At 47.9% G+C, this 21,046-nt stretch overlaps 2 protein-coding genes and 1 long non-coding RNA gene across 8 annotated transcripts in view; 1 reads left to right on the top strand and 2 right to left on the bottom strand.

Annotated features, from left to right (window-relative positions):
• The window catches only part of LOC138248482 (uncharacterized), a 41,854-nt gene extending 27,231 nt beyond the window's left edge, over positions 1 to 14,623 (bottom strand). Inside the window, exon 1 of the long non-coding RNA XR_011194597.1 lies at positions 14,246 to 14,623. This is a non-coding gene — a long non-coding RNA (uncharacterized lncRNA). The remainder of the gene's footprint in view (positions 1 to 14,245) is intronic.
• LOC138291575 (uncharacterized) overlaps positions 1 to 21,046 on the bottom strand; it is a 649,831-nt gene that overhangs the window by 36,266 nt on the left and 592,519 nt on the right. The window lies entirely within an intron of this gene.
• The window catches only part of LOC138246242 (zinc finger protein 845-like), a 28,670-nt gene continuing 22,295 nt past the window's right edge, over positions 14,672 to 21,046 (top strand). Inside the window, exon 1 of one of the 6 annotated variants that reach the window (XM_069200959.1) lies at positions 14,672 to 14,767. The gene's annotated coding sequence lies outside the window, so the exon portion shown is untranslated. The other 5 variants (XM_069200693.1, XM_069200867.1, XM_069200784.1 and 2 more) reach the window with 5 other exon arrangements.

Genomic DNA, 21,046 nt, shown 5'->3' with positions numbered 1-21,046 from the left:
CAGAGACTCACTCACAGACCACTGACAGCCTCATGCACCCAGTCACACATCCACTCAGAGCCTGGTGCATACACTGCCAGACGCACTCAAACACTCAAATGGTCGCTCACAGACCCAATAAGTGACTTATGCACTCACTTGGAGATTCAGAGGTTCATGCACTCGTTAACAGACCCACTCAAAGACTTACACACTCATTCACAGACCAGCTCACAGACTCATGCAGCCACTCACATACCCAGTCAGATAGTCACATAGTCACACCCACAAACCTAGTCAGATAGTCATGTAGACACTCACAGACCCAGTCTGAGACACTCATGCAGCCTCCCACAGACCCAGTCTGAGACTCACACACCCACTTACAGACCCACTGAGAGACTCATATCTACAGTGACAGATCCACTCAGAGCAAGATGCAGCCAGAGACCCACTGAAATACTCACACGCTCACTCAGACTCATGCACCCACTGACATACCTACTCAAATAGTGATGTAGGCAGTCACAGGCCCACTGCGACACTCACACACCCACTCGAGACCCATTCTGAGACTCACGCACCTGTTCACATGCTACTCCGTGTCATACACCCACTGACAGATTCACTCAGTCTTATGTAGCCAATCACAGACCCACTCATATATTCAATCACAGGCCCACTCAGACTCTCATTGATCCACTCACAGATCAACTCAGACTCTTCCACCCACTCATAAACCCCGTCAGAACCTTTCTAACGAGTAATATTGGGTAATTTTAATTCCTGTGATGAATTCTAAAATGTACTGTTGTATATGTTTGATAAATGAAAATATAGAATAAATGTTGGTTATTGTGCCTTGAATTGTGCTTTTGGTATGCAAATTGTATTTTTCTTTAACAAATTAAATTAGAGTTGCTTTTAAATTTAAAAAGTGTTTGGAATGTAGAGTGACTCTAAGAAGAGCCTTTGAGTTTCTTGGATGTATATGTTCACTGCATATATGGGCAAATGCACAGTTTTAAGCTAGTGAGAAATACTCTGTACCCCTAATCTGTGAAGTGCACACCATCCCTTCTGTGTATGCCATCCACATCGAAGTGGAGGTTATTATTGTACACTGAGCCCATGTTATGGTCTCTGAGAAATGCTGAAACAGTTTTATTAACAGAATTGAGTTGACCAAATCCATTTCGGACTCTGGCATATATTAGTGAACACAAAGGCAGTGTGAGGGGAAAAGGTGCATTAACTGGACAAAGGTATCCTTCATTAGTATTTTCAGTCTTACTCCAGTCACTGTGCCCAGGTTATTACCACTGCAGTGCACAATAAGGAGGTGAGGAGGCCGGGTACCTCTAATGCTCTGAAGCAATGGAAGCAATTGGTGCCGCCATAATCCTCTCTGGCCAACTACAGTAGGTAGGTATGCACACATTTCTCGATCTAAGAGAGCCTGGGGCAACAATTCCTTTTCCAGTAAGGCCTCCCACCTTTGGAATACCCTTCCTTTGGAGCTCCGCTATGAACCCTCCGAGCACCTCTTTAGGAAAAAGCTCAAAACTTTTTTATTCTGTAATTAGCATTGTTTCCCCCTCCTATTTGTGCTTTGTTGCTTTTAGCGCTGGGATGCCTTTGGGTCGCCATGCGCTTTATAAATCTTTAAAACTAAACTAAACTAAACTTATACAGTCTGTAAATCCATTTCAAGCAATTATACTTTTGGAACTAAAGATGGGGAAATTGCATCCAACAGAGTTACTGAAAGGCCTAAAAGTAAGAGTAGTGTATTTGCCTTTAGACTTTAAATTTTTTTTGAAACTATAGGAGTTGAGAAAGATAATGAAGAACCACTTATAAGCCACATTATACCTGGTACAAAATAATGTTTATTATAAAAATGTTGATGTTGAGAATGATGTTGAAAATAATGACAAGACTTTGTCTCGGCAGGGTCAAATAGAAAAAGTAGATTCATCCTCTTCAGAAAAAAAATCTATGAGCACTACAGAATCCATCCGTTACTTTCCAAAGAAGTAATCGGTGATGCTGTAGACCTTTACCAGATGAAGCACGCTAAGGGAGCTCCAGTGAGTGTGTGGGAAAAGAGTTTGGAGAATTGGTACTTTCCAAACTTTTTCCCACAGGAGTAGGAGGTCGGTATGATGATCGGCCTGTACAAATACCAGCAGCTGAATATTGATTAACACGATTATACTCAGAGGATCCAGGATTTAGACAGTGTATTTCATCTATATTTCACCTTCTATTCGAGAGTGACTTGTCTGGACCCTCATCCGTAGTGAATCATATCTTAAAAACAAAATATGTCTGCAAGAGAGTTTTTTTTAATTTAATAGCGTGTCTATGTGGTACCATTGAATACTGGTTCTGTCGTCATGGAGAACTAAAATGTATGCTGAGAAACTTAGGACAACCAATATGGTTTTTGACATTGAGTTGTGCAGAGTATGCATGGAATTATCTCATAGAATTTTTGAGAGAAGCAAACTCTAAATTTAAAAGATGTTAATTTGAAGACAGCAGGAGAACTCTGCCGATTAGGTTCTGCTAATGTTTGTAGATATTTCAACCACAAGGTTCAATGCTATGCTTGCTTTTATCTCCTCTAGCAGAAGTAACTGATTTATTTTGGTGGAAAGAGTACCATGCAAGAGGTGCTCCTCACATTCACATGCTACTACGGGTAAGAGATGCTCCCAAGTTTGGAGCAGAAAGTGATGACTATGTTTTGTCTTTTATAGAGCAGTATGTGACATGTAGTATACCAAAACAGAGTGCTAAAAAAGGTCTCTGAGAACAAGTTTTGCATTTTCAAACTCATAGATGTGGGAAGTATTGGTGTCAAAGGTACAGGTCCAAAGAAAAATTCTATACACAATATTGATTAGGATTTCCATGACCTGTTATTTCAAAAGGAAGAGTAAACAGCTTCTTGTCTTCAGTGAGACATACACTAACATGAAATCGCCAAAGAACATAACACAAAAAAGAAGTGAATATTCCAAATACATTAATGACTATAATCATGTGATTTTAAAATGTGGAATGCTAACTTGGACATTCAATTTGTTGCAGACAACTCCATTGCTGTGGCTCGCTACGTGACATCATACATCACAAAATCTGAGAAAAGTGAAATGAAGGAAATGTGGGAGGAGACTTCTGCAGAGAAGACTCTTAGCAAGAAATGGTATTGAAGTATTTTGCTGGAATTCAGTACCTGACTATGTTTGATCCACAAAGTACTGAGATCGTAAAATCAAATATGTTGGACACATACTATCCAAGAAGAAGTGCACATCTTTAGGAAACTCTTCCAAAGTACAAATATAAAAGTAATATATCTGAGAACATAAAAGAAGGAAAATATGCAGCTCATTGATGTAATGAACTGCTTAGTGAAACATGAAAAAGAAAATGTAATCAACCATCGGAAATTGACCTGTCAAACTTATGAAAAAATATACTTTTTTTATTTAGCACTCCTTCAGTTGTTTAAACCTTGGCATAGTGAATTGGAATTACTTTGTGATTACAACTGCAACGAAGATTGTTTTAATGCTGTCAAACATACTATTCAGTGTCCCAAGTTCAATAACTACTTAAAAATGTTAAATGATGGAATACAACAGGAAGAAATGATTGCAGCTGAGGTAGCTAAGGATAGCTCTCAAAGCAGCCAAAGCTCAGCACTTTCAAGTCAGGATCCTCTTGCAAAACCTATTATTGGAAATTAGGCTGCATTAGCCAGGAATGAAGTGGAAACTGCAATGGAACAAGTTAGACAAGAATCAGTCGATCTGGAACAGTTACTTGGGCAACTGAACAACAAGCAAAAGGGGATTTATACTGAAGTAAAAGGTAAAATAGAACATGGATTATAACACGAGACGAAGGAATGCAATTGCTCATCTTTCAAGCACATACTATTATATATTTGTGGCCAAGATGGCACAGGAAAAATCTTTTGAATTAAAGTTATCTTAACTTATCTACAGAACACTATGGATTCTTACTTATCATGTGTGGTAACAGCATGTAAGGGACTAGCTGCATACAATCTCAAAGAAATTACTCTACATACAGACACCTCATCCATCCCCCCTCTCAAGAACTCTGCAACGACCCCACCACCTTCTTTCACTGAAAAATCCAGGACATCTACGAAGACTTTAGGAACCAAAACACGCCAGCACCGCTCACCACCACAGACCTAGCACCTCACAAGATACTGAACTCTGGACCCCTACCATCAAAGAGGACACCCAAAGACTGATAAACTCAATCCACTCGGGAGCACCCTTGGATCCATGCACCCATCATATCGTCAAGCTGGCCAGCACCACCATAGCACCGGAGCTCTGCTGAACTACCAGCTGATCCTTCGAGACCACCACCTTCCTCGCAGACTGAAAGCACGTCGAAATCAACGCGCTGCTCAAGAAACATGGGGATAATCTATATGGCCCCACAGGACATAGCGGACAGATTTTCACAGTATTATTCCACCTTATATACAGCGCCCAGGCCCACCATTGAACAGCAAATGCCGCTTCTAAATGAAACAGATATACCAACCCTTCCAACTCCAGTCAGGAGGGGTCTTGATGATCCCATAACCTTAGAGGAAATCAGGGGAGCCATCACGAATCTGAGACCGGGGAAAACCCCTCGCCTTGACGGGTACCTCGCAGAATATTACACAAAATTCAGAGACATTTTACTGCCTCGACTCCATGGTCTCTACATGGAGGCACTGGAGAGGGGCGCCTTCCCTCACGGCCTGGACCAGGCCAAGATAGTGGTGCTGCCTAAGTCCCAGTTCCCCTCTACATCCTGCACAGACTACCAACCGATTTCACTAATCAACCGCGAAATCAAGATCTTCGCTAACATACTGGCCACCCGCCTTACGACAACCTAACGACACCTGATTCTATCCCGATCAATGCCACTTCATGCCCACTCGCAGCAATAGACACTGCCTGGGGAGGCTACATGTGGCCCTTGCGCACAGACATACGCTCCTCTCCCCACTAGCAGCCCTCCTCCTTATCGATTTCGAGAAATCGCTCGAAATGGTAGATTGGAGTTATCTGGACTGTGTCCTTCATAAGGCAGGCCTGGGAAGCCCCTTTCGGCGCATGGTCAGCCTCCTATGTCAGGCGCCAACTGCCCGTGTTTTAGTGAATGGTAAACTCTCTGATGTCTTTCCTATCTGGAGGTGCAAAAGGCAGGGAAGTCCCCTATCCCTCCTCCTCTTCGCCCTAGCCATTGAGCAGCTTGCATGGCAATGGGGGGGGGGGGTTTGATTCAGGGGGAACGCACTGCTCTTTATGCCAATGATGTCCTGCTCTATCTGTCGTGGCCGGAGTCGAGCGAAACCAGATGGACAAAAGACCGTTTCTATCAGATGCCTAGGTTTTACTTACCTTGGCATGAAAATAGCACTCGATCCGACTATGACCTGGGCCGTTAACCTCACCCCTATTACTCAGAAGGTGAAAGCGGAGCTGGGGCTATGGCAGATACTACCGCTAAATGTCATGGGTCGTATTGCACTATATAAAATGCTTGCTCTGTCCCTATTCCTGTACATTCTTCCAAACCTTCCCCTCTGGCTCCCTTGCCAATGGTTCCGAGAGATGGACGCTATAGCCCGCTCCTATGTGTGACGCGATGGCCGGCGACGAATATCATGGAGACATGTTAAAGCAATGTATACGATGGTGGCCTAACCATGTCCAACTTATACTGCTACTACTAAGCCACCCGACTCCTCACCATCAACGACTGGCTTACTGGGGGATGGGACGAGCCAACTTATTGCCTTGAACTATCCGTCTTGGAGTTTCCACATCTTATGAACATGCCGGAAGTCACTAGCCAGGTCTTACCTAGTTGGCGGGCAGCTCAGAAACTGACGGGGTGGTGGGGTTGCATCACAGTTACCTCTTTTGGCACGGACAGTGGCCACGGGAGGTTGCCAATCTAGGGGGCTTTTTGAGATGGGATGCCATAGGCGTAACAATGGTAGGAGACATCTGGGAGGGTACACACATGATGTGCTTTCAACAGCTTCAAGAAACATATGCCCTGGCCCAGACACAATTTCATAAATTCCTACAACTCAGACATGCACTGAGAGCACATATAGGTAATGACATGCCCATACCTGAATTTAGCCCTCTTGAAGCCAAAGTGAAGGTGGGAGCCCTGGGAACCAGGGTGATCTCACAGATCTACTGCTCACTTGTACTGAACAGTTCCCCGCCCCTCCAACCCCTGCGGACTCGCTGGGAATCCTGGATTGGCCCACTAGATGAAGAAGACTGGCGAGACTTGCTGATGGCCTTTACAATCTCAGCTAGATTGCACATGGTGGAGACGTATTACTTGCACTGTGCCTACTTGACCCCAGCTAGGCTTTTCCAGGCCGGACCCCCGATGTAACTGTAACCTTTGGTATTTACATGTAGAAATATTTATACAAATACAATTCATTAAAGCGATCTCCATGCATATAGTTATGCCATTAAAGTACAGCAAATCAGTCAGAGTTACTGCACATATACCCATGCTTATTTTCCAGATACAAGGAACACGCTCTTGATACCAACCTCCCAGCGTATTCTCCCCAGTAGGGGATTCTTCGTTGTCCTTACCCATTGGTTACAGTTATCATGGGGAGTGTGCAGGCCTCCATTAGTGCGGGTTGGATTGGGAGAAGGAAATGGTAAGCATGATTAGGGCATACAGAATCACCCATGCCCTGCCTGGGGATGTATGTGTGCCAGACTGAGGGACACAGACACAGTACCAATTGTGTCAATTGTGTTATTTGCTGATAAAAGGCAGGAGTGTGTGGTGTCCAGGTGAGCTGCTTACTAAGGGAACATAGATCGAGTTGGAGATTGTACCAGAGGCTGATGCTCACTCTCATGCAAGCACTCACTCACCAGGTCTCACCGCTTCCAGGAGCTTCTCACCAGTTGTTTAAGTTGTGTTGTTTGTTGATAAATGTAGGAGGCTGGCCTGGTTTCTAGTGGTACCAAGGGGTACTTACACTCTGCACCAGGTCCAGTTATCCCTTATTAGTGTAGAAGAGGTGTCTAGCAGCTTAGGCTGATAGAAAAGGTAGCTTAGCAGAGCAGCTTAGGCTGAACTAGGAGACATGTAAAGCTCCTACTATACCACAGGTGTCATATGCACAATATCATAAGAAAACACAATACACAGATATACTAAAAATAAAGGTACTTTATTTTTATGACAATATGCCAAAAGTATCTCAGTGAGTACCCTCAGTATGAGGATAGCAAGTATACACAAGATATATGTACACAATACCAAAAATATGCAGTAATAGCAATAGAAAGCAATGCAAGCAATGTACAGTCACAATAGATTGCAATGAGAGCACATAGGGATGGGGCAACACAAACCATATACTCTAAAAGTGGAATGCGAACCACAAATGGACCCCAAACCTATGTGACCTTGTAGAGGGTCGCTGGGACTGTAAGAAAACAGTGAGGGTTAGAAAAATAGCCCACCCCAAGACCCTGAAAAGTGGGTGCAAAGTGCACCTAAGTTCCCCAGAGAGCACAGAAGTCGTGATAGGGGAATTCTGCAAGGAAGACCAACACCAGCAATGCAACAACACTTGATTTCCAGGCAAGAGTACCTGTGGAACAAGGAGACCAAGTCCAAAAGTCAAGATCAAGTCGGGAGTGGGCAGATGCTCATGAAATGCCAGCTGTGGGTGCAGAGAAGCTTCCACCGGATGGTAGAAGCGGTGGATTCTGCAAGAACGAAGAGGACTAGGAACTTCCCCTTTGGAGGATGGATGTCCCACGCCGTGAAGAAGCTTGCAGGGGTGTTTCTGTGCAGAAAGACGGCAAACAAGCCTTGCTAGCTGCAAGGGTCGCGGTTAGGGTTTTTGGATGCTGCTGTGGCCCAGGAGGGACCAGGATGTCGCCAATTGCGTGAGGAGGCAGAGGGGGCGTCCAGCAAGACAAAGAGCCCACTCAGAAGCAAGCAGCACCTGCAGAAGTGCCGGAACATGCACTACGAAGAAGAGTGAACCGGAGTTCACCCGAAGTCACAAAAGAAGGTCCCATGACGCCGGAGGACGACTCAGGAGGTCATGCACTGCAGGTTAGAGTGTCGGGGACCCAGGCTTGGCTGTGCACAAAGGAAATCCTGGAAGAGTGCACAGGAGCCGGAGCAGCTGCAAATCACACGGTACCCAGCAATGCAGTCTAGCGTGGGGAGGCAAGGACTTACCTCCACCAAACTTTGACTGATGAGTCACTGCACTGTGGAAGTCACTTGGACAGAGTTGCTGAGTTCCAGGGACCACGCTCGTCGTGCTGAGAGGGGACCCAGAGGACCGGTGATGCAGTCTTTTGGTGCCTGCGGTTGCAGGGGGAGGATTCTGTCGTCCCACTGGAGATTTCTTCGGAGCTTCTAGTGCAGAGAGGAGGCAGACTACCCCCACAGCATGCACCACCAGGAAAACAGTCGAGAAGGCGGGTGGATCAGCGTTACAAGGTCGCAGTAGTCGTCTTTGCTACTTTGTTGCAGTTTTGCATGCGTCCAGAGCAGTCAGCGGTCGATTCCTTGGCAGAAAGTGAAGAGAGAGATGCAGAGGAACTCTGATGAGCTCTTGCATTCGTTATCTAAAGAATTCCCCAAAGCAGAGACCCTAAATAGCCAGAAAAGGAGGTTTGGCCACCTAGGAAGGAGGATAGGCTAGCAACAAAGGTAAGAGCCTATCAGAAGGAGTCTCTGACGTCACCTGCTGGCACTGGCCACTCAGAGCAGTCTAGTGTGCCAGCAGCACCTCTGTTTCCAAGATAGCAGAGGTCTGGAGCACACTGGAGGAGCTCTGGGCACCTCCCAGGGGAGGTGCAGGTCAGGGGAGTGGTCACTCCCCTTTCCTTTGTCCAGTTTCGCGCCAGAGCAGGGCTGGGCGATCCCAGAACCGGTGTAGACTGGCTTATGCAGAAATGGGCACCATCTGTGCCCATGAAAGCATTTCCAGAGGCTGGGGGAGGCTACTCCTCCCCAGCCCTGACACCTTTTTCCAAAGGGAGAGGGTGTAACACCCTCTCTCGAGGAAGTCCTTTGTTCTGCCTTCCTGGGCCAAGCCTGGCTGGACCCCAGGAGGGCAGAAACCTGTCTGAGGGGTTGGCAGCAGCAGCAGCTGCAGTGGAACCCCTGGAAAGGTAGTTTGGCAGTACCCGGGTCTGTGCTAGAGACTCGGGGGATCATGGAATTGTCTCCCCAATGCCAGAATGGCATCGGGGTGACAATTCCATGATCTTAGACATGTTACATGGCCATGTTCGGAGTTACCATTGTGACGCTATACATATGTAGTGACATATGTATAGTGTACGCGTGTAATGGTGTCCCCGCACTCACAAAGTCCGGGGTATTTGCCCTGAACAATGTGGGGGCACCTTGGCTGGTGCCAGGGTGCCCACACTCTAAGTAACTTAGCACCCAACCTTCACCAGGTGAAAGTTAGACATATAGGTGACTTATAAGTTACTTAAGTGCAGTGGTAAATGGCTGTGAAATAACGTGGATGTTATTTCACTAAGGCTGCACTGGCAGGCCTGTGTAAGAATTGTCAGAGCTCCCTATGGGTGTGAGAAAGTAGCCTCTTTCTAGCCTGGTTACCCCCACTTTTGGCCTGTTTGTGAGTGTATGTCAGGGTGTTTTCACTGTCTCAGTGGGATCCTGCTAGCCAGGGCCCAGTGCTCATAGTGAAAACCCTATGTTTTCAGTATGTTTGTTATGTGTCACTGGGACCCTGCTAGCCAGGACCCCAGTGCTCATAAGTTTGTGACCGATAGGTATGTGTTCCCTGTGTGATGCCTAACTGTCTCACTGAGGCTCTGCTAACCAGAACCTCAGTGGTTATGCTCTCTCATTTCTTTCAAATTGTCACTAACAGGCTAGTGACCAATTTTACCAATTTACATTGGCATACTGGAACACCCTTATAATTCCCTAGTATATGGTACTGAGGTACCCAGGGTATTGGGGTTCCAGGAGATCCCTATGGGCTGCAGCATTTCTTTTGCCACCCATAGGGAGCTCTGACAATTCTTACACAGGCCTGCCGCTGCAGCCTGAGTGAAATAACGTCCACGTTATTTCACAGCCATTTTACACTGCACTTAAGTAACTTATAAGTCACCTATATGTCTAACCTTTACCTAGTAAAGGTTGGGTGCTAAGTTACCAGCGCCTCGAAACCCTAACGGGTACATAGCGCGCTTTATAAATCTATTGATTGATTGACTTAGTGTGTGGGCACCCTGGCACTAGCCAAGGTGCCCCCACATTGTTCAGGGCCAATTCCCCGGACTTTGTGAGTGCGGGGACACCATTACACGCGTGCACTACATATAGGTCACTACCTATGTGTAGCTTCACAATGGTAACTCCGAATATGGCCATGTAACATGTCTATGATCATGGAATTGCCCCCTCTATGCCATCCTGGCATAGTTGGCACAATCCCATGATCCCACGGGTCTCTAGCACAGACCCTGGCACTGCCAAACTGCCTTTCCCGGGGTTTCACTGCAGCTGCTGCTGCTGCCAACCCCTCAGACAGGTTTCTGCCCTCCTGGGGTCCAGCCAGGCCTGGCCCAGGAGGGCAGAACAAAGGACTTCCTCTGAGAGAGGGTGTTACACCCTCTCCCTTTGGAAAATGGTGTGAAGGCAGGGGAGGAGTAGCCTCCCCCAGCCTCTGGAAATGCTTTCATGGGCACACATGGTGCCCATTTCTGCATAAGCCAGTCTACACCGGTTCAGGGACCCCTCAGCCCTGCTCTGGCGCGGAACTGGACAAAGGGAAGGGGAGTGACTACCCCCCTGACCTGCACCTCCCCTGGGAGGTGCCCAGAGCTCCTCCAGTGTGCTCCAGATCTCTGCCATCTTGGAAACAGAGGTGCTGTTGGCACACTGGACTACTCTGAGTGGCCAGGGCCAGCAGGTGACGTCAGAGACTCCTCCTGATAGGCTCATTCAGGTGTTGCTAGCCTATCTTCTCTCCTAAGTAGCCAAACCCTCTTTTCTGGCTATTTAGGGTCTCTGCTTTGGGGATTTCCTTAGATAACGAATGCAAGAGCTCATCCGAGTTCCTCTGCATCTCTCTCTTCACCTTCTGCCAAGGAATCGACTGCTGACCGCGCTGGAAGCCTGCAAAACTGCAACAAAGTAGCGAAGACGACTACTACAACTCTGTAACGCTGATCCTGCCGCCTTCTCGACTGCTTTCCTGGTGTTGCATGCTGTGGGGGTAGTCTGCCTCCTCTCTGCACTAGAAGCTCCGAAGAAATCTCCTGTGGGTCGACGGAATCGTCCCCCTGCTACCGCAGGCACCAAAGAACTGCATCACCAGTACCCTGGGTCTCCTCTCAGCACGACGAGCGAGGTCCCTTGAATCCAGCAACTCTGTCCAAGTGACTCCCACAGTCCAGTGACTCTTCAGTCCTAGTTTGGTGGAGGTAAGTCCTTGCCTCCCCATGCCAGACTGCATTGCTGGGAACCGCGACTTTTGCAGCTACTCCGGCCTCTGTGCACTTCCGGCGGAAATCCTTTGTGCACAGCCAAGCCTGGGTCCACGGCACTCTAACCTGCACTGCACGACTTTCTAAGTTGTCCTCCGGTGACGTGGGACTCCTTTGTACGACTTCGGGTGAGCACTGTTTCACTCCTCTTTGTAGTGCCTGTTCCGGCACTTCTGCGGGTGGTGCCTGCTTCTGAGAGGGCTCCTTGTCTTGCTCGATGCCCCCTCTGTCCCCAGACGCAATTGGCGACATCCTGGTTCCTCCTGGGACACAGCAGCATCCAAAAACGCTAACCGCACGACTTGCAGCTAGCAAGGCTTGTTGGCGGTCTTTCTTCAGGAAAACACTTCTGCACGACTCTCCACGGCGTGAGGGATCCATCCTCCAAAGGGAAAGTTGCTAGCCCTTGTTGTTCCTGCAGAATCCTCAGCTTCTACAGTCCAGTAGCAGCTTCTTTGCACCCACAGCTGGCATTTCCTGGGCATCTGCCCATCTCCGACTTGCTTGTGACTTTTGGACTTGGTCCCCTTGTTCCACAGGTACCCTAGATTGGAAATCCACAGTTGTTGCATTGCTGGTTTGTGTCTTTCCTGCAGAATTCCCCTATCTCGACTTCTATGTCCTTTGGGGAACTTTAGTGCACTTTGCACTCACTTTTCAGGGTCTTGGGGAGGGTTATTTTTCTAACTCTCACTATTTTCTAATAGTCCCAGCGACCCTCTACAAGGTCACATCGGTTTGGGGTCCATTCGTGGTTCGCATTCCACTTCTGGAGTATATGGTTTGTGTTGCCCCTATCCCTATGTTTCCCCATTGCATCCTATTGTAACTATACATTGTTTGCACTGTTTTCTAAGACTATACTGCATATTTTTGGTATTGTGTACATATAACTTGTGTATATTTGCTATCCTCATACTGAGGGTACACTCTAAGATACTTTGGCATATTGTCATAAAAATAAAGTACCTTTATTTTTAGTATAACTGTGTATTGTGTTTTCTTATGATATTGTGCATATGACACTAAGTGGTACTGTAGTAGCTTCACACGTCTCCTAGTTCAGCCTAAGCTGCTCTGCTAAGCTACCATTATCTATCAGCCTAAGCTGCTAGACACCCTATACACTAATAAGGGATACCTGGGCCTGGTGCAAGGTGCAAGTACCCCTAGGTACTCACTACAAGCCAGTCCAGCCTCCTACAAAGGGTGGCAAAAGAAATGCTGCAGCCCATAGGGGTCTCCTGGAACCCCAATACCCTGGGTACCTCAGTACCATATACTAGGGAATTATAAGGGTGTTCCAGTAAGCCAATGTGAATTGGTAAAATTGGTCACTAGCCTGTTAGTGACAATTTGGAAAGAAATGAGAGAGCATAACCACTGAGGTTCTGGATAGCAGAGCCTCAGTGAGACAGTTAGGCACCACACAGGGAACATATACATGCACACCTATGAGCACTGGGGCCCTGTGTGACAGGGTCCCAGTGACACATACATATAGGCCACAAACCTATGAGCACTGGGGTCCTGACTAGCAGGATCCCAGTGACACATAAGAACCATACTGAAAACATGGTGTTTTCACTATGAGCACTGAGGCCTGGCTATCAGGATCCCAGTGAGACAGTGAAAACAGTGACAAACACCCTGACATACACTCACAAACAGGCCAAAAGTGGGGGTAACAAGGCTAGAAAGAGGCTACCTTCTCACAGGGGGCAATTCCATGATCATAGACATGTTACATGGCCATATTCAGAGTTACCATGGTGAAGCTACATATAGGTAGTGACCTATATGTAGTGCACGCGTGAAATGGTGTCCCCGCACTCACAATGTCCGGGGAATTTGCCCTGAACAATGTGGGGGCACCTTGGCTAGTGCCAGGGTGCCCACACACTAAGTAACTTTGCACCCAACCTTCACCAGGTGAAGGTTAGACATATAGGTGACTTATAAGTTACTTAAGTGCAGTGTAAAATGGCTGTGAAATAACGTGGACGTTATTTCACTCAGGCTGCAGTGGCAGGCCTGTGTAAGAATTGTCAGAGCTCCCTATGGGTGGCAAAAGAAATGCTGCAGCCCATAGGGATCTCCTGGAACCCCAATACCCTGGGTACCTCAGTTCCATATGCTAGGGAATTATAAGGGTGTTCCAGTAAGCCAATGTAAATTGTTGAAATTGGTCACTAGCCTGTTAGTGACAATTTGATTGAAATGCGAGAGCATAACCACGAGGTTCTGATTAGCAGAGCCTCAGTGAGACAGTTAGTCACTACACAGGTAACACATTCAGGCACACTTATGAGCACTGGGGCCCTGGGTTACCAGAGTCCCAGTGACACATACAACTAAAACAACATATATACAGTGAAAAATGGGGGTAACATGCCAGGCAAGATGGTACTTTCCTACAATAAACGGGAGGGGTGTGTGGTGTCCAGGTGAGCTGGTACCCAAGAGACAGACGTGCGCTTGACTGAAGGACACAGACTCAGTCCTGGAGACTGATGCTTTGTGTCATTCATTCATCCAGTTGCGTAAGTTGTGTTGATAAATGGGAGGGGTGTGTGCTAGACTGAGCGACACAGACTCAGTACCAGAGAATGATGCTCGCTGTCATTCAAGCACTCACTCACCAGGTCTCACCGCTTCAAGGCGCCTCCCCTCGGACACTGTATCCGGCTCTGCAGACACGGGGGGGGGCGGGGGGGGGGGCTGGGCATTAGTTCTCTCGGGGGGGTAGAGGGGCTTGACAGTATCCAGAGGTGAACCCTGGACAGGTTATTCCCCATTCCAGCCTGTGACGTCACTTCCGGCCGCTCACCCGTGGAGGGGGGTTATTCCTCATTTGTGCCTCTCGCGGCCGCGCTTCCGGTGCCTGTCTAGCGCCCCCCCCCCCCCGGATTTGCTTCGGTCATGAGTTCGTTATTTCCCATTCCAAAAGTTGACGGTGAAGGGCCGGGGGGGAGGGGGGGCATTGGGTGTTTACTCGCGAGAGAGTTTACTGAATCCCCACTTCTCGGGTTATTCGCCATTTCTGTCGGTGACGTCACTTCCGGTTCCTGCCCTCCCTGGTGAGAGCGTGTCCGAACCTCTGCGCGGGGTCAGATGTGGTCAGGGACTGTCGGTGACGTCACTTCCGGTTCATGCCAGCCCAGGTGAGAGCGTGTCCGGACCTCTGCGCGGGGTCAGGGACTGTCGCCCACGTCACTTCCGGTTCCTGTCAGACCCTGTCAGCTCAGGTGAGGGACTGCAGAGACTGTCAGCCCAGGTGAGGGACTGTCAGAGCCTCAGAGAGGGGTCTGCTGAGATCAGAGACTGTAAGCCCAGGTAAGACACTGTCAGAGATTGTCAGACCCTGTCAGCTCAGGTGAGGGACTGCAGAGACTGTCAGCCCAGGTGAGGGACTGTCAGAGCCTCAGAGAGGGGTCTGCTGAGATCAGAGACTGTCAGCCCAGGTAAGACACTGTCAGAGATTGTCAGACCCTGTCAGCTCAGGTGAGGGACTGCAGAGACTGTCAGCTCAGGTGAGACACTGTTAGCCCAGGTGAGGGACTGTCAGAGCCTCAGAGACGGGTCTGCTGAGGTCAGAGACCGTCAGCCCAGATGAGAGTCAGACCCTCTAAGGGGGAGACTACTGAGGTCGGAGACTGTGATCCCAGGTGAGGTAATCTCAGACATTGTCATAGATTGTCGGAGACTGTCAAACCCTCTGAGGGAGGCTCAGCTCAGGTGAGAGACTGTCACAGCCTCAAGAGGGGTCTGCTGAGGTCAGAGACTGTCAGCCCAGGTGAGAGAGATTCAGAGCATCAGAGAGGGGTCTGCTGAGGTCAGAGACTGTCAGCCCAGGTAAGAGAGTGTCAGACCCTGTCAGTTCAGGTGAGAGACTGTGAGCCCAGGTCTCAGACTGTCATACATTCTGAGGAGGGAAAAAGGGGGGGCTGCTGAGGTCAGAGACTGTGAGCCCAGGTGACAGACTGTCAGACCCTTGGGGGGGGGAGGGAGGCTGCTGAGGTCAGTGACTGTCACAGACTGTGAGCCCAGGTGAGAGACTGTCAGACCGTCTGAGGGAGGCTCAGCTCAGGTGATAGAATGTCAGACCCTCTGAAAGAGGCCAGCTCATGTAAGAGACCATCAGACCCTCTGAGAGAAGCCAGCTCATGTATACGGCTGTCGGACCCCTGAGGGAGGCTCAGCTCAGGTAAGAGACTGTCAGGCCCTCTACGAGAGGTCTGCTCAGGTAAGAGACTGTCAGACCGTCTGAGAGAGGTCTGTTCAGGTGAGAGACTGTCACACACTCCCAGAGGTGTCACCTCAGTTAAGAGACTGTCAGACCCTCTGACAGAGGCTCGGGTAAGAGACTTGTCAAACCCTCTGAGGGAGGCTCAGCTCAGAGAGACTGTCAGATTCTCTAAGGGAGGCTCAGCTCAGGTAAGAGACTATCAGACCTATGAGAGGGGCCAGCTTAGGTAAGAGGCTGTCAAACCTATGAAAGGGGCTAGCTCAGGTAAGAGACTCTCAGACCCTGTGAGAGGGGTCATCTGAGGTAAGAGACTGCCAGACTGCCTGAGGGAGGTTCAGCTCTGGTTAGAGGCTGTCAGACCCTCAGACGGAGGCTCAGCTCTGGTAAAAGACTGTTAGACTCTCTCAGCTCTATAATATCCTCTAAGAGAGGCCTGCTCAGGTAAGAGACTGTCAGGCTGTCTGAGGGAGGCCCCTGTGCCGCTGAGAGTGTATGTTTGGTGCTGACCTAAACCCCCCAGGCCTGTGTCCTGAAACCATGGGTACTTACCTGCAATCTGTTTTCTTTTGAGTGCCCCCAGCCCTCATAGGATTCTATTGAAAACCCAACACCAACTTTGACCTTTGCACCCAACCGGTCCTTTGTCGCTGGTGGTGCGGTTTAGGGGCCAAACTGAACTTTGACCTGAGGACATCCTAATCCCTGAAGACTGAGATTGTAAATCAAGTACTTTCCTGTTACCCTTGCTAACACTTTTCCTTCATTTTGACTGCTTCGGTTCCTATGAGAAATTGCACTGTCAGCTTTTAAAATCAAAAAGTGTTACTTACTTATAAACAAAGTACATTTGATACATATGCTTGATACCTACAACTGTACTTGCCAGCAACAAAGTTCTTTTGGTTCTAGTAATGATGTAACAAAAATATATATTTTTTGCAATATATAAACATTGGCCTGGAGTTAGTCATTGAGTGTGTGCCTCATTTCTTGACTGTGTGTGTTCAACAAATGCTTTCCACTACCCTCTGAAAAGCCTAATCGCTCGACTAGACTACTACAAAAGAGAGCATTAGTGTTATCTACTTTAGCCTCTGCTTAGCCTGTGGGGAACCCCTGGACCCTGTGCACACTATAACTCATTTCGGTATAGTATATACAGAGTCAGTTTCCTACATTGGTGGCAGCGGTGGGATCTACGACTTTGCATTTGATGGACTACTCAGCCAATATCTGATATCACAACTAAGTTCCCAAATTGCCTTTAGATCCAAGTGATGTTTTAATTGACAATTTGTCTACATTTTTAAAAGTCCTGCTAGGGCATGGGGTAAGGCTTCTTTAACATTTCTTTTTTAGATGTGAAAGTTACCATAGTTAGGGGTAAGTAGCATAGATGTAGGTTTTTTTAGTTCCTGAAAGGAATCCTCAACCTTAGTAACAAAATGAGCAGCTCAGAGGACATGGTTGTGGAACTCAACATCATCCCTTACCTCTATCTTGGCACAAGAGATTTAAGGTTCCTCTGCAGAGTTAAATAGATTAAAACTGGTTCCAACCCTGCAAAGATTAAGCTCCAGGAGCTCTTGGCAGAGCATGCAAAGGAACACCCTACTGAGGAGGAAGACATCCCCTTGGGGAAGAAGAGGGCCCATGTAACCAGAAAATTGAAAACGTCTCATCAGGGAGCTCTCCTTTGGGAACAGTTCACTGTAAAGTGTAGGGTTAGGCTCCTCACACTCACTGCTGCAGATGCTGAATACTATGAGGACATGAAGGCTACCCTGATTGAGGGCTTTGGATTCACCACTGAGGAGTATAGAATTAGGTCCAGGTGGGGCTCATAAAACCTTGAGCCAGTCCTCAATTGATTTTGTAGAATACTCAGTGAAAGCACTAGATGGTTGGGTAACTGGAAATGTAGTGCATGACTGTGATGGGCTTTATAACTTGTTTATGTAAGAACATCTTTTATGTAACTGCTTCAATAATGAGTTGCATCAATATCTGGTAGGCCTAGGTCCAACTTCTCTAATGGAATTGGGAAACAAGGCAGACCATTGGGTCAATACTAGTGTGACCAAGACCTCCACTGGGGGTGACCAAAGAAAAAGGGTTACAAAGCCTCCCCAAGGTAAGGTTGGTGAGACACCTAAGGATGAAAGTAAAGAGTCTTCTAAAGGCCCCCAAAAAGCTTAGCGGGAGGGTGGGCCCGAACCTCTTCAAGACTTCCCACGGGTACCAAGGTAAAAACTTTGATCCCAAGAAGGCCTGGTGTTTCAACTGTAAGCAGAATGGACACCAAGCTGGAGACTCAGCCTTTCCCAAAAAGAATCCCCCTAGTACTGCCCCAGATAGCTCTGGTATGGCCAGGCTCCAGGGGAGATCTACAGTGTGCCCAGAGCAAATCAGGGTTCACACTGAAGCCATTTTAGTCTCTGATGGTAGGGTAGATGTTGCATTTCTTGCTGTCTGCCCCGTTAATATGAACAAATACAGACGGCATCCCTTGATTAATAGGGCTAAGGTAGAAGCCTTGAGGGATACTGGTGCCAGTGCCACCATCGTGACAGAAAAACTGGTTTCCCCAGGACAGTATCTGGCTAGACAAACGTATCCAGTCACCAATGCTGACAATGCAACTAGGGTCCATCCCATGGCTACGGTGACTTTAGAATGGGGAGGGGTTACTGGCCTGAAACAGGTAGCGGTCTCTTCTGCAATCCCAGTGGAATGTCTGCTAGGGAATGACCTGAAGTCCTCAGCTTGGGTTGAGGTAGAACTCAAAACCTGTGCAACCATGCTGGGTATCCCTGAACTAGTATATGTTAAGACTAGAGCACAGAGCCAAGCACAGGGAGAAGTAGTAGTGTTGGAGCCTGGAACAATGGCCCAACCTTCCAAGAGAAAGGGCAGGAAGACTGGGGGACCAGCTTTTGTACAGCAAAAAGCACATGACTCCTCTTCTCAGGAAGAAGTCTTACCATCCTCTAAGGGAACTGAGCCAATGGAACTTGATCCTTACCAGGTGGAGCTCTTTGGGCCCAGGGGACTCTCTGGGGACTAGCTGTGCCAGAGAACTTGCTCCACTCTTAAAGGCCTGAGTAAGCAAGCAGCTGCACAGGAAAAGGGAGATGTCAGTGGCTCTCACAGGGTCTTTTGGGAGGAGGGACTCTTATACACTGAGTCCAGAGACCCCAAACTTGGTGCAACCAGGAGAGTGGTAGTATCGCAACAGTTAAGGGAATTCATCCTGACCTTATCGCATGACATCCCCCTAGCTGGGCATCTGGGCCAAACTAAATCTTGGAATAGGCTTGTTAGCCATTTCTACTGGAACACATTTGACACAAAAGGTGAATGACTTTTGCAGCTCCTGTGTCACCTGCAAAGCCAGTGGCAAGGTGGGTGTCCACCAAAAGGACTCCCCTAATTCCACTACCAGTGGTTAGGTTTCCCTTTGAAATGGTTGGGGTGGACATAGTGGGTCCACTTGAACCACCCAACAGCCTCAAGAAACCAATAAATACTGGTAGTAGTGGATCATGCTACCAGGTATCCTGAAGCAATTCCCCTTAGTTCTACTACAGCTTCTACATTAGCCAATGCTCTCATTGGTATCCTTACCAGAGTAGGGCTCCCTAAGGAGGTGGTTTCTGACAGAGGTGCCAATTTTGTGTCAGCTTACCTAAAACACGTGGAGTGAGTGTGGGGAGACTTACAAATTCACCACTCCATACCATCCACAAACCAATGGGTTTGTTGTGAAGTTCACCAAGACACTGATGGGCATGGTCATGGGGCTCTTTGGAAAAACTCAAAAGGAGGTGGGATGTCCTCTTGCCATGCTTGCTTTTCGCCTACAGAGAAGTGCCTCAAAAGGGAGTAGGGTTTTCCCCCTTTGAACTTCTGTTTGGCCACCCTGTTAGGGGACCACTTGCACTTGTGAAGGAGGGTTGGGAGAGACCTCTCCATGAGCCTAAGCAAGATGTGGTGGACTGGGTACTGGGTCTCCGCTCTAGGATGGCAGAGTACATGGAAAAAAACATCCAAAAACCTTGAGGCCAGCCAACAGCTTCAGAAGAAGTGATATGACCAAAAGGTTGCACTGGTGGAGTTTAAAGCAGGGCAGAAGGTATGGGTTCTGGAGCTTGTGGCTCCCACCACACTTCAGGATGAGTGGAAAAGTGAGGTCACCTACTTGGTAGACCTGGGTGATAGCACAATACCCAAAAGGGTGATCCAAGTGAACGGCCTCAAGCTTTTTCTGTGACAGGGCTGACGTAACCATGTTGATGGTTACTGATGAGGATCAGGTAGCAGAGAGTGAGCCTCTCCCTTACCTCCTCTCTCACAACCCTAAAGATGTGTCCATTTATGGTGATGTCTACTCAGACACCCTCTCTGCCCAACAGCAGGCTGATTGTAGGCAAGTCATGCTTAGTATGCAGAGCTCTTCCCCTTAACCCCGGGCCAGACACACCTGTGTACCCAAGATCTATTGGCAGTCTGATCATGCTATTGGGGATATTGAACCCTTCTGACAGCCCCTGGGCTAGCCCAGTGTTCTTAGTCCCCAAGCCTCATCCCCAGAGTGGAAAGAAAGAAATGAGGTTCTGTGCGGACATCAAAGGTCTCAACTCTGTCACCAAGACAGATGCTCACCCTATTCCAAGGGTTGAGGAGCTGATAGACTAATTAGGTGCAGCAACATTTCTCAGTACCTTTGACTTGCCTGCAGGGTACTGGCAAATTTGCATGGCACCAGGAGCAAAAGAAAATACTGCATTCTCTACACCTGATGGGCATTATCAGTTCACTGTTATGCCCTTTGGACTCTATGCACACTATACCTCATTACATACAGAGCCAGCTTCCTACAGGTTGACTTCTGTTTGCTTTAATAACGCAAGGATAGTTTTTTTGCCCTCTGACAGATTTTAAGTGACCAGGTATTGTATTTGCCCATGTTTTGTTTACATTGCAAAGTGGAAAAATACCACCTTTTTCTGATTTTCCCGATATTTTCTGGGCCTCAACATTAAAGTACCAGCTAAGACATTTAAAATAAAGGTCTGGAGCAGCTCTGTCTGCTATAGAAACCCTATAGAAACTCTCAGCCCCTTTAAGCTAGCATAGGAAGAGACGTCAGACTCCTCAGAGAGATTCACCTGGATAAGAGACAAGGGTCAGC

This window comes from Pleurodeles waltl, chromosome 1_1 (genome assembly GCF_031143425.1).
Source record: "Pleurodeles waltl isolate 20211129_DDA chromosome 1_1, aPleWal1.hap1.20221129, whole genome shotgun sequence".
NCBI classification, from domain to species: domain Eukaryota; kingdom Metazoa; phylum Chordata; class Amphibia; order Caudata; family Salamandridae; genus Pleurodeles; species Pleurodeles waltl.
The sequence above is the reverse complement of the archived record's forward strand: the minus strand, read 5'-3'. Positions and strand labels throughout refer to the sequence as shown.